This window comes from Sceloporus occidentalis, unplaced genomic scaffold (assembly GCF_023333645.1).
Source record: "Sceloporus occidentalis isolate IW3139 unplaced genomic scaffold, rSceOcc1.0.p SCAF_11, whole genome shotgun sequence".
NCBI lineage: Eukaryota > Metazoa > Chordata > Lepidosauria > Squamata > Phrynosomatidae > Sceloporus > Sceloporus occidentalis.
This window is the reverse complement of record NW_028316991.1, coordinates 13,387,377-13,401,660: the sequence shown is the minus strand read 5'-3', so window position 1 is coordinate 13,401,660 and position 14,284 is coordinate 13,387,377.

The window sequence follows — 14,284 nt, the reverse complement described above, 5'->3', positions numbered from 1 at the left end:
TGAAGTCCTTTAAGTCTCTCAAATCACAGGTGCAAGCAGTGCGCACGGACACAGGACGACAAACCAATTCACCAAATCCAACCAGAAGAATACGTATTGGTCAAGAGTTTTTAAAAGAAAGTTCTTCAACTTTGCTGGAAATGCCCATATCATGTCTGCTTGTAACGTACAGAGCTGCAAAGGTAGCTGAGATTGCTTCTTGTATTCATTGCAGCCATATAAAGCTTTTCCCAACTCCAAGGAAATCAACAAGTTAGTCCTCCAACAGGCACAATAATCCTAGCTGACTAACCTACGTGGGAAAGCCGAGAAAGGCCAAGAGGCCACTCGTGAAACCATGCAGCAAAATATTGGAAAAGCTGAAAGAAAGATCTAAATGTTTTTTTTGCATGTCTTGTTAGATTTTTATGGGATTGTGCATGTTGGTAGAATTCCCTTTATCAGTCTAATAAGAAGTAGTCAACTCTATTGTCAGATACAAAAGGGAGGATATTAGAGTACCATGGGAGAGGGATGGTTTGTATTTTGACATAGGCAGAATGTTTTGTGGAGCTTCGGGTATGGATCAGTCATGTTGGGTGTGTGGGTTTGTTCCACATGCTGCGGACGCTCCCTGTGTTGGGTGTCCTTGTGCCGGGTCGGGGGTTTCACGGGAACTAGGTAATGGGTTTAGTTTTATAAAGCGATGAGGAATGGGATCCATTTGGCCTTGAAAGATGGTTCGGTTCACTTGGAGCAAAGCTGGTGACTGGTATGATTGTGGCTTTGTTTGTTATTGTATGTGTGTATGTTTTCTTTCTACTAATTAAGTCGCTGAGTGTAAAGTGTACTGGCACTAGCCACGTAATGCCTTTGTTGGAAGGTGAAGAATTCCCCTGATTTTAAAGACCCGGAAACTCTGGATGACACATTGTATGATGATCCACATGAAAAGGAATTAATGGACGCATGGTTCGCTATGCAACAAGCTCCATCTCGTCAAAAAAACAAATTATTGATTACTTAACAGGATCTGTTAAGAATAAAAAGGGAGGACTGTGAATATTGAATATGTGCCTTCAGCTTCTCAGCAGACATTTTTATGTTAACCCTGAGTGTCCTTTTCTGTGTGACTCTATGTGCAATGAAAGGTTAAGAGTGGACAGGTGGTTGGCTATTTCTTGCTCCAAGTAAGTTAAAAGAAACTGACCAAGTCTATTCAAGGACCACAATGAGGGGGGTCAGAAGTGATTGATCATCTCAGCTGCAAACATGGTCTTTGACATAAACTGACCATAATAGGATGAATGGTTTTCTGTATGTATATTTCAGGACACTTGCTACGTAGACAGATCTTAGCACGTAGCTGTCTTGTTTGTAAAGGTATATAAGACATGTGTTGTTTTCATTGAGGGAGAGTAGTCTGGCTGATGACACTCCCTCGTGTGCACGAGCAATAAAATCTGCTTATTCAACTCTTTTGGGAAGAATCTGTGTCTCAAAGTTACTGAGCATTCACACTGTGTAACTGTGCATCATGCCAACCACCAGAGCCCACCATTTAACATTTTCAGAAGAGTGAAAGCCCTTTATAGTGCCTGGTCATCATTAATAAAATTAGGATTTTGGACTGGACGAAACCCTTCCCAGTTTATGACCACTTAGTAAATCTCATGGATCTACGCTTATGGTTGAAGGAGATCACATAAAGCCTTCTTCTTAGTGCCAGCATAGAACTATCGCCCTTTACTCTTGGTACAGTGTTCTGATAGTGATAATACTGTTTTATAGATTGGGGAAAATTTACCAATCATGAGTTTTTGGAGGGAGCTCACAAAGAATATTATCCCATAAAAACCTTGAAAAAGACATTTCATGAGAATATTATTTGTCTACTCCACCCATCCCTGTCCCACAAGGAGAGGGAGAGTCATCTTCTCTTATGTAGCAAGAGGGCACCTGATCTGAAAATCTGACTCCAGTGGATGGGAATAAGTAAAAAAAAATACAAGAGTACTTGGCTGGAGCTTAATGTGACTCTACTAGATTCACTCAGAGAATTAGTGGGTCTTCAAAATCTTAGCAGACATCCCTCCGTCACATCTGATGAGTGTCCAGAGTCATAGAATAACTCAGGCATGTTTATGGGTTCCTCCAAATTTTCAGAAATCTCAGACGGTATTGTCGATTAAGACAATTACTTGTTCGTAAAGATTATAATCATGATTATGTTTAATTATTGAGTCTTGATATTGAGAATAAAAGTGCAAACTTCAGATTGCTTATTGGCCGTAACAGAGCATTTTCAGTGTTACCTTATTGTGTAAAAATAGGATGTAAATAGTGAAAATTGGTATTAACAGGGCATACCATACTCGTCTCGCTGGCAATTTTTTGCCAGTCACTACTTTCACAAACCTTAATTTCAACGCCAGCTCAAGTGCTACAATTATTTAACTGTGAATATCAATGTTTATGTAGAAAAATTGTTGTCCAAACATTTCCTAAGTTTACATATGCATTACTAGTTTATTCTTCAAAAAAAAAAATGCAGTTTACATGTTTTTTAAAAAAACCTTCATACCATCTTCATGGAATTTGACAAAAGTGTTGACATTGAGATACTTTTTCAAGATACTCTGTACTTTCTTTCAAAATGATACTTGGCGCAGACTTTGGACTTACTAAACCTTCTCCTTTCCTGGATCCAGTTGTGCTTAATGTCATACCTCAGCATTATAAATTACAGAGTGAGTTAATCCTACCGTTCACAATTATATGACTGATCACAATTTTAATTTGGAGGTGAATTAAACAGGAATCATCTCAGAGGATGTTTCTGCTTCTAAAAAACACTTTCTCTCCCCATTTCCCCTTCTTGCCAACATAATTCGTTTTTTTTTCATCCCTTGAGATGTGTTTTCTATTTTAGTCTAGAGTATTCCAAAATATTCCTACAGAAGCCCATAAATATCCGAGGATAAAATGCAGTGAAAATTCCTTGGAGTGTAGACTATAAACCAGTTCGCACAGATATTTATTATGTGTAAGCCAATAACTATGTCATGCATAGCATTGAATTATAATGAGACAGATAACTTGGAATTATGGCAACACTTTCTATGACGGGTCAACACGGAGAGGCACATACGATTGTGTTTTGTGGGCTCAAAATGGCAAACATTATAGGTATGCTATAGAATGTTTTCCATTTGTTTTGACATATATGAATGCTCATGGAAGCAATGACAAGAATTGTGAAAGTGGGAAAACTTACAGATGTCCTGCCGCATGTTACATTTATGTTGAGAGAAACTTGGGAGCCATGTTTTTCCTGAGGGCTGCCAGCACTACTCTCTGGCCATTTTTACTTTTGGCCAGTTCTAGTTTTCATACTTGTAAGAAAACACCAGTGTTCCACCATACGCGGTAGACTTTGATCCATGCCACAATAACAGCATAAGTAGGGAAGAAATATGCATAAAACGGGTAAATGCAACACTTTTTCAGTGATAATTTTATATTTTTTGTTGCATTTACGCTTTTATTATATCACATTATTTTTTTTAAATAAATTCTTCTCCTTAGAGTTCAATGTCTCTGTAAAGCAGCCTAAGGCATTAATGCATTAGAGGATTTAGCTTCATATATTTATGGTTAATCTAAGTTATCATCCATGTTTTGGACGTGAGACCTTTTAAGAAGCTAATGTTTAATGATTGTGTTTGTGCACAAGGGTGAAAGTTCTGACATTTATCAAACTGGCAAAATTTTGATTTATATGTCATGGAATATATAACCTTGATATTTAGAGCAAACTGATGGTCAGATTTCCTTCTGCGGTGTCTAGGACAGCTCAAGTGCATTAGCATTCTGACCATCTGTGGTTGAGAAGGGAATCCATAGAACATTGCCACCATAATTGTATTGTATATTATCAGGTGTTTGTATATATAATGTATACAAGGTTATGAGAAAGATGTAGTTCTTGTTCACAATGGTAGATAATAGTATGAAGAAGCTGTTCCTGAATTAAGGAAATTATGTTCATGGTAGAGGAAGTCGTTAAGGAATTTGTAAGTTTGAGTTATTGAAGTAGATTTTGAGAGGATTTATAGTGATGCTTGTAAGCTGGTGGACCTGCCATGCACTGAGATGTGTTATGAGTTTTAAAATGGGAACATATACTGTACATGATCAAGGTGCATACCTTGATCAAGATGCATAATATCATTATTTAACTTGTTGGCAAAAGGCTGGTTTGCTGGCACAAATACTCAGGGAGTCTTGGCGGTCCCCGAGGATACAGTAGAAACATAAGCAAAAATGTTCTTTCTAGCTCTCTAACCAAAGGTTAGCAGATAATGAAGAGGGATGCCCGTTTGTAATGTGGTGTTCAGCCATCTGCATGTCTCTATCTGGCAAGAGAAGATACTTTAATACAATGAAATTAATACTGCACTTTTATTTCTTCGCCAATTTCCGCTGATTTACCATTATATACATAGAAAGAAGACAAATATATGTTCCTGTAAAAATATTAACAACATATCTATAAAAGAAATTTACTTTTTTGTAGCCTAAATGTAGCCTATGGCAGATTATTAAGCAAATGTATAAAATAAGAAAAAATGAACTTCTCTGTAATAGCAGTATGGTGATGCACGATGATGTCACAAAAGGTGGAAGATTAGAAATGCCCTTTAAATCACCTTTCTACTAAAACAATGTATGCATAGCTTCTTTTTTGATTTATTCATACTTGGAGTTCAATGTCTCCGTAAATCAGCCCAAAGATTGCAAACCACTCTTCAAAAGTCTGTTTTAAGATGTAGTTTTAAGATGAATAAATTGCTTTAACCCTTTGAGTGGCAGACACCTAAGGAAAGCGTTATATTTCCTCCTTGACATTCAGAATTGATGTTTTGTTTTTTTATCTCCTAATCCAGTGCCATGCTCCAATTCCTGGGGCCATGCTTATACCCTATTATCATTTACTAGCAATCTACTTATCTGGATAGCTTTTGAGACTATTGACTTGCTGAAACAGGAAAATGAAAAAGTCGCCTACAAACACATAACAACTAGACTTGGCTAAGAATTAAACGTTTTGTGGTCGGTTCAACCGTAAAAGGCTGCTTCCTTCAATTCACTGGCATTTCCTCTTTAATGTTTGTATGCTCAAGTGCAAACGGATATTAAACAAAGATTAGAGCTTTTATATAAAGTGCAATTCCACCAAGTTGTGTGCCACATCAGTAAGATATATATACTTCTCCGCCTTAGCACCATCTACTGTCCTCGCCCATTGATTGAGCTGATCAATAACGATCAATTAATAAATCAATGTATTAAAACCTTATTAAAACATGTTCATTTAATTGTTTAGTTATACAAATGTTTTAACTGGATTAAAGCAGAGCATGAAGTGTACATATGAAGTGGTTCCACAATAAAATCCCCTTTTACCATCAGCTATTGACCCTGTATGTTGTGTGGTTCACCTTTTGGTAACAACCAGTTGCAACATGCAAATTGAGAAAAATTATATATAGCTTTACGTCAAGTCTTATTATTACCACCTGATGTTTTTATTGAGTTCACTATTTACAGCTGTATGGTTTCATAGCTAATTAGGTTGAAAGACACACATCCATCAGGCTCCACCATTGAACAATATTGTTTTTTAATTAGGAGTTTGGCAGCAAAAATTATAAAGTAATTAAATGGAAATTCCATGAACTCAAACAAAGAAATGTTACACCCTCCAGTGATTCTGGGGAAATATTACCAAATGCTTCCGAAGGAAGAGCTGGCTTTTTTGCCTTCTTCCACTGTAAGTCCTGCTAAAGCACTGATGCGTGCGAATGTGGCAGACACTGCATATGTTGTGATGTTGCGTGTGGTCACTTTTTGTGGGAGTCTCCCTACGGTGTGATGTGCTAGTTTCTGCCCAGCATCAGAGATGAGTGATTTTTTTTCCCAACCTGCTGTAGTTTCAGGATCACACACATTCGTCTTCCATTTGTAATAATTAACTGTATGTCTCCAATGTTCTATTGAGTACCGGATCAGAGTTGTTCACAGAGACAGGAGGACTCGGTTATGTATTCGTTTGCGGCGGGATTTGTTAGCTATAACTGATGGCATTTAAAGTCAGACATATGCTGAAATTAGTAGGAGAGATTTATTTTGTTTACAGAATCAAACACTTCTTATCTTGTAAATTCAACTATCCAGTGCTTCCGTGTTTTTTCAGAAATAAACGTTGGCTGCCTTAGTTTTCTGCCTTAAGTTTGTTTCGACAGACATAAGCAGCTATAAAAAGCTATATCATCCATGCTTTAATCAGGAAAGGTTGGACTGTGACTTAAAAATGCTTGAAAAAGAAAGAAATTAAAATAAATTATTACTACTAAACAATTCAAGGCGGATACATTTTTACAACTCCATTTTAGACCATAACAATTAATAATAATTAATAAATTTAGCTTGTCTTAGAAAAGATAAAATAAACATTTTGTACATGCACAAAGAAACAGACATCAAAACAATCACGTGCAAACAAAAAAGTACCTGTACTGCGTTGGCTTTAATGAGGTACTGCTGTGCCAACTAATTGAGCTAACATCAGTTATAAGGGTTTTTTTGAATTAATATTTTTAAATGCACAGTTGATTAGACATGGGATGTACACTCCATAAATATGTGTATGCATTTGAGGATTCTGCCATCGTTTGAAAACAATGCATTTTGAGCCAATACATGTACGGGATTTGTCATTAAGGGGTTAAATTTCTTACTTGTACATGTGATTTTTAAATTAAGATCTTCATTTTCAGCAATTAATTGAGCCCTCTGTTCGAAATAATTTGGAAAAAAAAATCCATCCGGCATGCTTAACGTTTATGACTCATTACTTAATTATAATTTTAGGCATAGATTTTAAAAGACAGACATTGAGCGGTCTAAAGGACCACTTACCTATTCTTAACAAAGGAAAGAACTACTAATGTAAAGGCTAAAAACCTAATAAGTTAAGTATATGTGGGGTTATTTTTGGCTACTCATTCTTTAAAATGTACACGTGACATTTCCGCATGCTTTCTTGCTGTCCACTTGAAATGATGAAACAGAATCGACTTGGATACATTTTCATTATTTCTTTGAAAATTAATATTTCTGGCTATAGTACATTTGTAAATTGAAATAGTTATTTTGATCCATGTTGGTTGTATGGCATTATGACGTTAGTAAAGAACCAGGCTTGGTATATCGTAATTGGCAATACATGCAAAAATTAGGGTCAGATATAAAGAATTTGACTGCTAGAGGAGATATTTCCCATTAGTTAAACGTGTTTTAGTAAACATTTATTCCCACTGTACCATACTTTCCAAACTCATGGCTACCAACTTCAAAGAGCTCCTGACATCATGAGCAGGTCTACCCACAATAGGCAGGCGACGTTGTGATGTCATTACACATCACAGCGAGTGCCTCCTACAAGACACCACCATTGACAGCGTGTAATTCCCCAAATTGAGCAATCCATATGTGAATCAGTCATCAATCCCAATACCTTGGATATAAATAAAGTCTAATAACATCTTTTCTATATGCTTCCCATTTTTTAGAATGGTTAGTGTAAAATGATATCACAGGACCACCTCATTTTGTTGTGAAAATGACAGTCGCCCAGTTCTGGCATAATTTGTCCTTGTGGGATGTATTTATGGATTACATGCAGATAAAGCCCTGCTTACTGTTGCTAATGTTTTTTCCCATTTATTAAGTTTGAACTGCACACAAATCATGTGTATTAAAGGGTGTTACCATACTGGGATAACATAACTGGGATTTATTCTCTAAAGTTTAATTTGGCAATGTGCGTTCAATGCAGTAGATTCAACTTCCTGACATCTGCGTAACTTTCCTGATTTACACGCTTGTAGGCATTGGCCATTCTTAAAGGAGGCCGAAGATTTGAATGGCAACTCTCCTGCAAATTCCCACTTTAGTGAATACAATCCAAAGAGTGGGATTTGGGCTTCTTTTACGTTAAAACATCTTTATGCTGCAAAGTGCAAATACTGCAAATAAATTAAAACTGGAATCAGTTTTGTTGGAATTGACATATTATTTACCATATCTAGAAATGGAAGGCGTTCAATCATTCTGTATTAAAAAAAAAAATGACAAGCATTCATATAAAATGAATACAGTTTCTTGCTGCATGTATGATTACTGTCATATAAGTAAAAACGCATGCATATGTGGGACCTATCTTTTATTACTGTGCAGTAAATATATAAAAAAAGACAGAGGACATCTGTTAATAGAAATGTAAGCCGTAACTTATTACAGTATACATGGGTCTTACGCTTCAAAACTAAAACCAGGTGTGACTTTTTCCACGTTTTCGAAACAGAATTCCTGGGATCCTTTAGACATTTAATGAATGGATGTGGAGAAGGCTCAGTTTTGTTTTTTGTAAAGGTTGTTACTTTGTATTTTTTTTGCCGTAAGCAAGCCTACTGTTGTGACAATGCTTTTGTGCTTCTGTTCATTTTGCAGATTGAAAGGCGGTCATGGCAGCTATGCTTATGTGTGATCTTTCTAGTGTTTACGGATATGTATATGTATATACATATATATATATATATATATATATATATATATATATATATATATATATATATATATATATTATAGTTGCTGACTGCATGCCCTGGCTGGGACAGACCCACCAGCTGTGCCTATTTTGTATCTGACTCTGTCCTATGGTGCAGCTCCGAGCATGACAGTAAATGTACAAACATGCCGCCCTTTAAATCTCCCGGTTTTTCACAAATGGAGTACACGCACAAAGCTCCACTTTTTAGGAGAGCTGGGGTTTTTAGAATTCTGCTCCTGGTTCCCAGCCCTGGCCCCATCTTCAAATACTTTTAAGGTAAAATCACTGCTGTCTGCATGTTTAAAACTTTTAAAAGTGTCCTCCATTAAAGGAATAATAAATATGCGAATGTGCCCCCCATGTAAATGGAACCCCTATATGCGAAAGATATTTTGTCTGGTTTCCTTTGCCTAGGGTGCTCTGGGATGTCAATCCAGCCCGTTTTCTAAGCAGGGACTGCTTTGATCCTCGGTGTGTTGGTAGGTGTCCCTACTACCATTTTTTCTAATTCTTGACAAGTATTATGAATAAACGTCTACATATCCGTATATTTGTATTCACACACACAGTAGTGGTGGTATTAATGTTGAACACATCTTAAAATGTTTTTTTATTGTTATATTGCTGCCATTAGGCAGTCCCTGTTATGCTTTAATACTGTGGTTGGAGCGGAGAGATTTTATTGTTTTTTTTTCTCTCAAGCTTAAAAAGTTGAGTTTAACTTGAACATTTATAGGTAATGCAGCCTCAAAACATAAGAAGAGCATAACAGAATGGTAGTTGTACGCTTTTAACTCTTAAAGTACTCAAGTGATGTACAGGAGATTGCTAGGCAATACATTGAGAGATTCATCGGCATTGAAATTGTTAACCCATTGAGCTGCAGGGGGGTATACAACAACAAAAAAAAAAGACAATTCTGTGTTCCTGTATTCTGACTTGTATCGCCACGTGCTTGCTGCATGTACCAGGTCTGCATGTTGAATGATGAACAAGTTTTTGTTTTTTCTGATGAGGTCCAAAAAAAAAAGTGTTTTTATGAAACTAATAGCATGGAAGTGTCTATTACCTATTATTGAAGTTCATTTCTTTGTAACATGCAGTGCCACTGTATCCAAACTTCTTTTACCTGCATTTGCATTTAAAGATTATTAAATAAAAAACAAAAAATTGGTTGGCTTATAAATGTGTTGCAATCCAGACAATTTCATATATATATTTTATATATATAAGCTGTTTTGCTAGAAAATGTTCAAAAAACCAACATTCACACCAAAAAGTAGAGCCGTAAAAACACCCCAGGGGCATCAGAATCCATTTCTTAATGCTTGGTCTTTGTAAACAGAGTATTCTTCTTCATCTAATAAAGGATTTTTCTAATCCACTTTCTTCCTAGAATGGCCCACTTGTTGCTTACTTGATTATTACCGATTCGTTACCAAATTCAGACAGACATGATTTCAATTTGGCTCCTCCAACCCATTTCCTCTCCCCTCCTCGACATCGTTTCCAGATACGATAAGAGGTTACAAGTGGCACTGCAGCTATAACCATAGATATAATTAAATTATGACTGTTTAAATGCTTTGGTAAAAAAATATAAATAAAATTAACTTTTTATGACCACTGTCATTTTGTTAACAAAGAATGCAAAAACTTTAAGAATAATTTTCTCAATATTTCGTGGTCAAAAAAAACCACATCTGGGACATTAAATTTCCAGTGCCAAACAAATGAGCAGCATTGTCTGAAAATAATATTGAAAAAAAAATATGTATTGTTGTACATGTTTAAAATATATCGTTATTCATTGTTGGGACTTTTTGTATTGTAAATGGTTATGTGATATGGTATCTTTTCATACAAAAAAATAATTGCACATGATGAAAGTATTATGTTATTTTCACTTTTTGGGGATGTGTGTTTTATACAAACCAGAAACAGAATACATCAGACAATCTGCTCTAGCTGTATTAACTTTGTACAAAGTTCCAGCACTCAAAGTGTTAAGGACTGGCTTTAATGATAACTTTATGAAGACGAGGATATCACTGTATTCTATTACTTAAATTTAAAGTAATAATTTAACGAAAATCCTCTAGCGCACACAGAATTTCTTAATTAAAAAAAAAATCCTCAATTAAATTTGCTTCCTGATTGGTATAATGAACATTTTGTTTGTGAATAAAAAGAAAAATTGTAAAGAAAAAAACTTTTCCATGGTATTTTTTTTCCCCAACACAAGTCATTCTTGACTCGTATTTGCAATCTTCCAGTGCGTTCTTTCCTAGCAGCTGCCGTGGACCCTGCTAGCATTGTTATTAATATTAATAATAATATAATTAAATACTCAGTCGCATAATTATGTGGTGTTCAGGGCTCAATGTTGTGGTATAAATATGTTATTGGGTTACCACCACTTCCCTCCTAGCAGTTTATTCCTCATCTACAGAGACACATGGTTATGATGTCACATGTCTGCACAGGACACAGGGATGTGATGTCATATGTCTTGAGTTTCTACCTACACAGTCTGGTGTACAAGCACATTTTCGATAGCATCATGGCCAAGGCCGGCCCAAGGCAAAATGCCGCCTGGGGCGGATTTTAAAATGCTGCCCCACCCCCCTTATCTACCCTTCCTCTCCCTCCGTCCCTGCCGCCCCCCCCCATTATCTACCCTTCCTCTCCCTCCCTCCCTATTATCTACCCTTACCCCCCCCCCTGTACTTACCTTTCAGCAGTCCTGCGGCTTGTAATGCTGGGCGCCGGAAATGAGGTAATCTTCCGGCACTCAGCATTACAAGCCGGCACCAAGACCGAACAGGGAGATTCGCCGCAGAGGAGAGAGAGAGAGGGGCGCCGAGCGGGTACTGACAGCTTGGTAAGCGAAAACCATTCGGCGCCCCTTTCTCTCTCTCTTTCGCTTTAAAAAAAAAAATAAAAAAAAAATAAAGGGGGATTGGGGCAGCGAAGTGCCGCCCCTTCAAAAGTGCCGCCCCTTCAAAGGTGCCGCCTGGAGCGGTTGCCCCACTCGGCTCCATTGTCAGGCCCGCCCTGATCATGGCCCAGATAGCTGCCGCGGAAGCGAGTACAGTGGGCCGCTGGGGCGCCAGGTCAGGTCTAGCACAGCATACATTATTTGAAATCATCCTTATGGTTTAATGATAACAGAGTTTCTATTTGTTTAGCTGGTGGCTGGAGACCATACTCTATTTTTTATTATTAGTTGTACTGGCATATTATACATATATTTTTAAAATAAATCAGATTGGGTCATTAATTTAGTAGACATTTATGTCGCAGAAAATGGATGTCATTGTACCTGCCCCTAGGGCCAGAAGGTGTCAGCCATCCCCCGCTTGCTAGTCCTCCTCTTGGGCTCATATGGAGTCAAGCAGTTTAAGGCAGTGAAAAATACAAAATCACAGCTTTTACAGAAATCTAGAAACACAGTCACTACCACACACATTACCATCAATTATTTAACGTTCATTAACTACACACATATTTGCGATATTAAAACCATAGCATATGGCAGGGGCGTCCAACATGTGGCCCGCGGGCCAAATGCATCCCGCAAGAACTCGAGGTGCGGCCCGCATAAGATCGGCAGCCAGGGCAACCGATCGTACGCGGGGCGCACCTCGAGCCCTGCTATAACAAGATCCCTGCTACTTACCTGTGGGAGGGTCTTTTGTACTGCACAGAGGAAGCGGAACCCAGCAGAGTTCACATGACATCATATCACATCCTGCTTCCTCTGTGCAGTACCAGAGAACGCAGAGGGAGGTCGCGCCCCCTGCTGAAGTTTGTGAGTGGCATCGAGGAGCTGGAGTGCAGGTAAGGGAGTGGGGAGGTTGTTTGAATCAGTATGCGTGATTGAATGAATGAGTGTGTGTGATAGCATGGATGTGTAAGTGCTGGAACCTAGGCATGATGGTACTGTGATTGCTGTTAGCAATCACACTCCTATCATGCCAAGTCATATTGCTAATTTTTTTGTCCAATTGTGGTGTTACCTACTTTTATAAAAAATTTGAGTTTTTATTATTATTTTCAAAGGTGGGGGGTCATTTTCGGTTTTGGCTAAGTGAACCGTGAACCGTGAATGTTTTGGTCCAGAATTTTCATTTTGGTGCATCCCTAGAATAAATAGAACTATTTCATTTTGAATTATCCTGAATCCTGAATTTGTAGTCACAAAGCTTTCTAGGCCCAGAAATCAGTGAGAGGAAAAGTAAAGGTTTTGTGTCATTTACTTTATTTTAATCTGCATATCTTATTAAAGGCCATATTTTCTCACAGTGAAAAATGAGTGGGGCCCGCGCACGTATACAATTCTGATGAAGTGGCCCACTGCAGAAAAACTTGGACACCCCTAGCATATGGGGAAAGATCCGGTTTCTTTGCAATCGAATGGTGATGGTCATTATAATTTTAATTAATTAAATGAAAATAATTTTCACCTGCAGGGAAAAGATGCTATTCTCTCTTTCTAGCGCATGCTATCAATAAAATGGGATACAAACCTTCTACATATAATCTATATATAGAAGGGCTAGACAATTTGATGTATCTTTTTCATCAAAGAAATTGAATTTTCTGCTATATTGTTAGCATTATTCCAAAAAAAGCAGATTTTAGTGATTTTATTCTCCAGTGGCTATATTTCAACAAAGCGTGGTTTTCCTAAATAACATTCCAGTTCCACAAAAAAAAAATAAGATCTTGAGGATCCTTCTGTAGCTGTCATCATCCTATCATCATGTGAGTTAATTTACTGCCAATTACCCTTGGACATAAGCTTTCCCAATGGGGGATTAACTTCTTAACCAATAGGTCTTCTTAACCAATAGGTCTACAAGTCCATTTGCCGCTGTGAGATTTTCCGCATATTTAAAAAAAAAAATAAAACAAACAAACAAACAAACAAAAAAACACTTCTGTGTATAAACAAGGTTAGCTGTATCTTGCAAACTATAATAGAAGAAGAAATAGATTGCATCCTCTGTCACTCCATGTTCCGGTGGTAAAATGACAAATTTGTTATTGCGTGACAAGCAAATGACATAAAGAAGGTAAGAATAAATCTGTCTTCAAGAATTCAGGTTTTCTGTCTGAAAAACGCAGCGAGCACATTTTAAACGGATCTGTCAACTATGTGATTTCGGTCTCATCAACTGTACTTCAAGAAAAATGACTGCTTGTTTTTTTCAAAACAGCGGAATCGCCTTACACAAGTTACTTTTCAATCTAAAGATTTGATAAAACTTGGTGTGTCTTTTGTTGGTAATGATGTGTAACTAAAGAGACAATCAGAGCCGGTCCTAGACAAAATGACACCCCAGGCAAGAATATTCTATTGTGTCCCCCATGCTCTTACATAGATATATTTTTAAAGCATAGCAGGATCAAGCAGTGTGGAAGGATGCAGAGCAATTATTTCTTATGCAGGGGCAGCTGAGCCAGGTACACAAGTTGCACCACACCCCAACACTTTGTACATCTTCCTGGCTTATACACTCTAACACTAAATGTAAACACACACACTTGGTCTAACACCATATAGTAACACACATTCTAACACCATTCACTGACACTCAAACAATGTACACTCACACACAC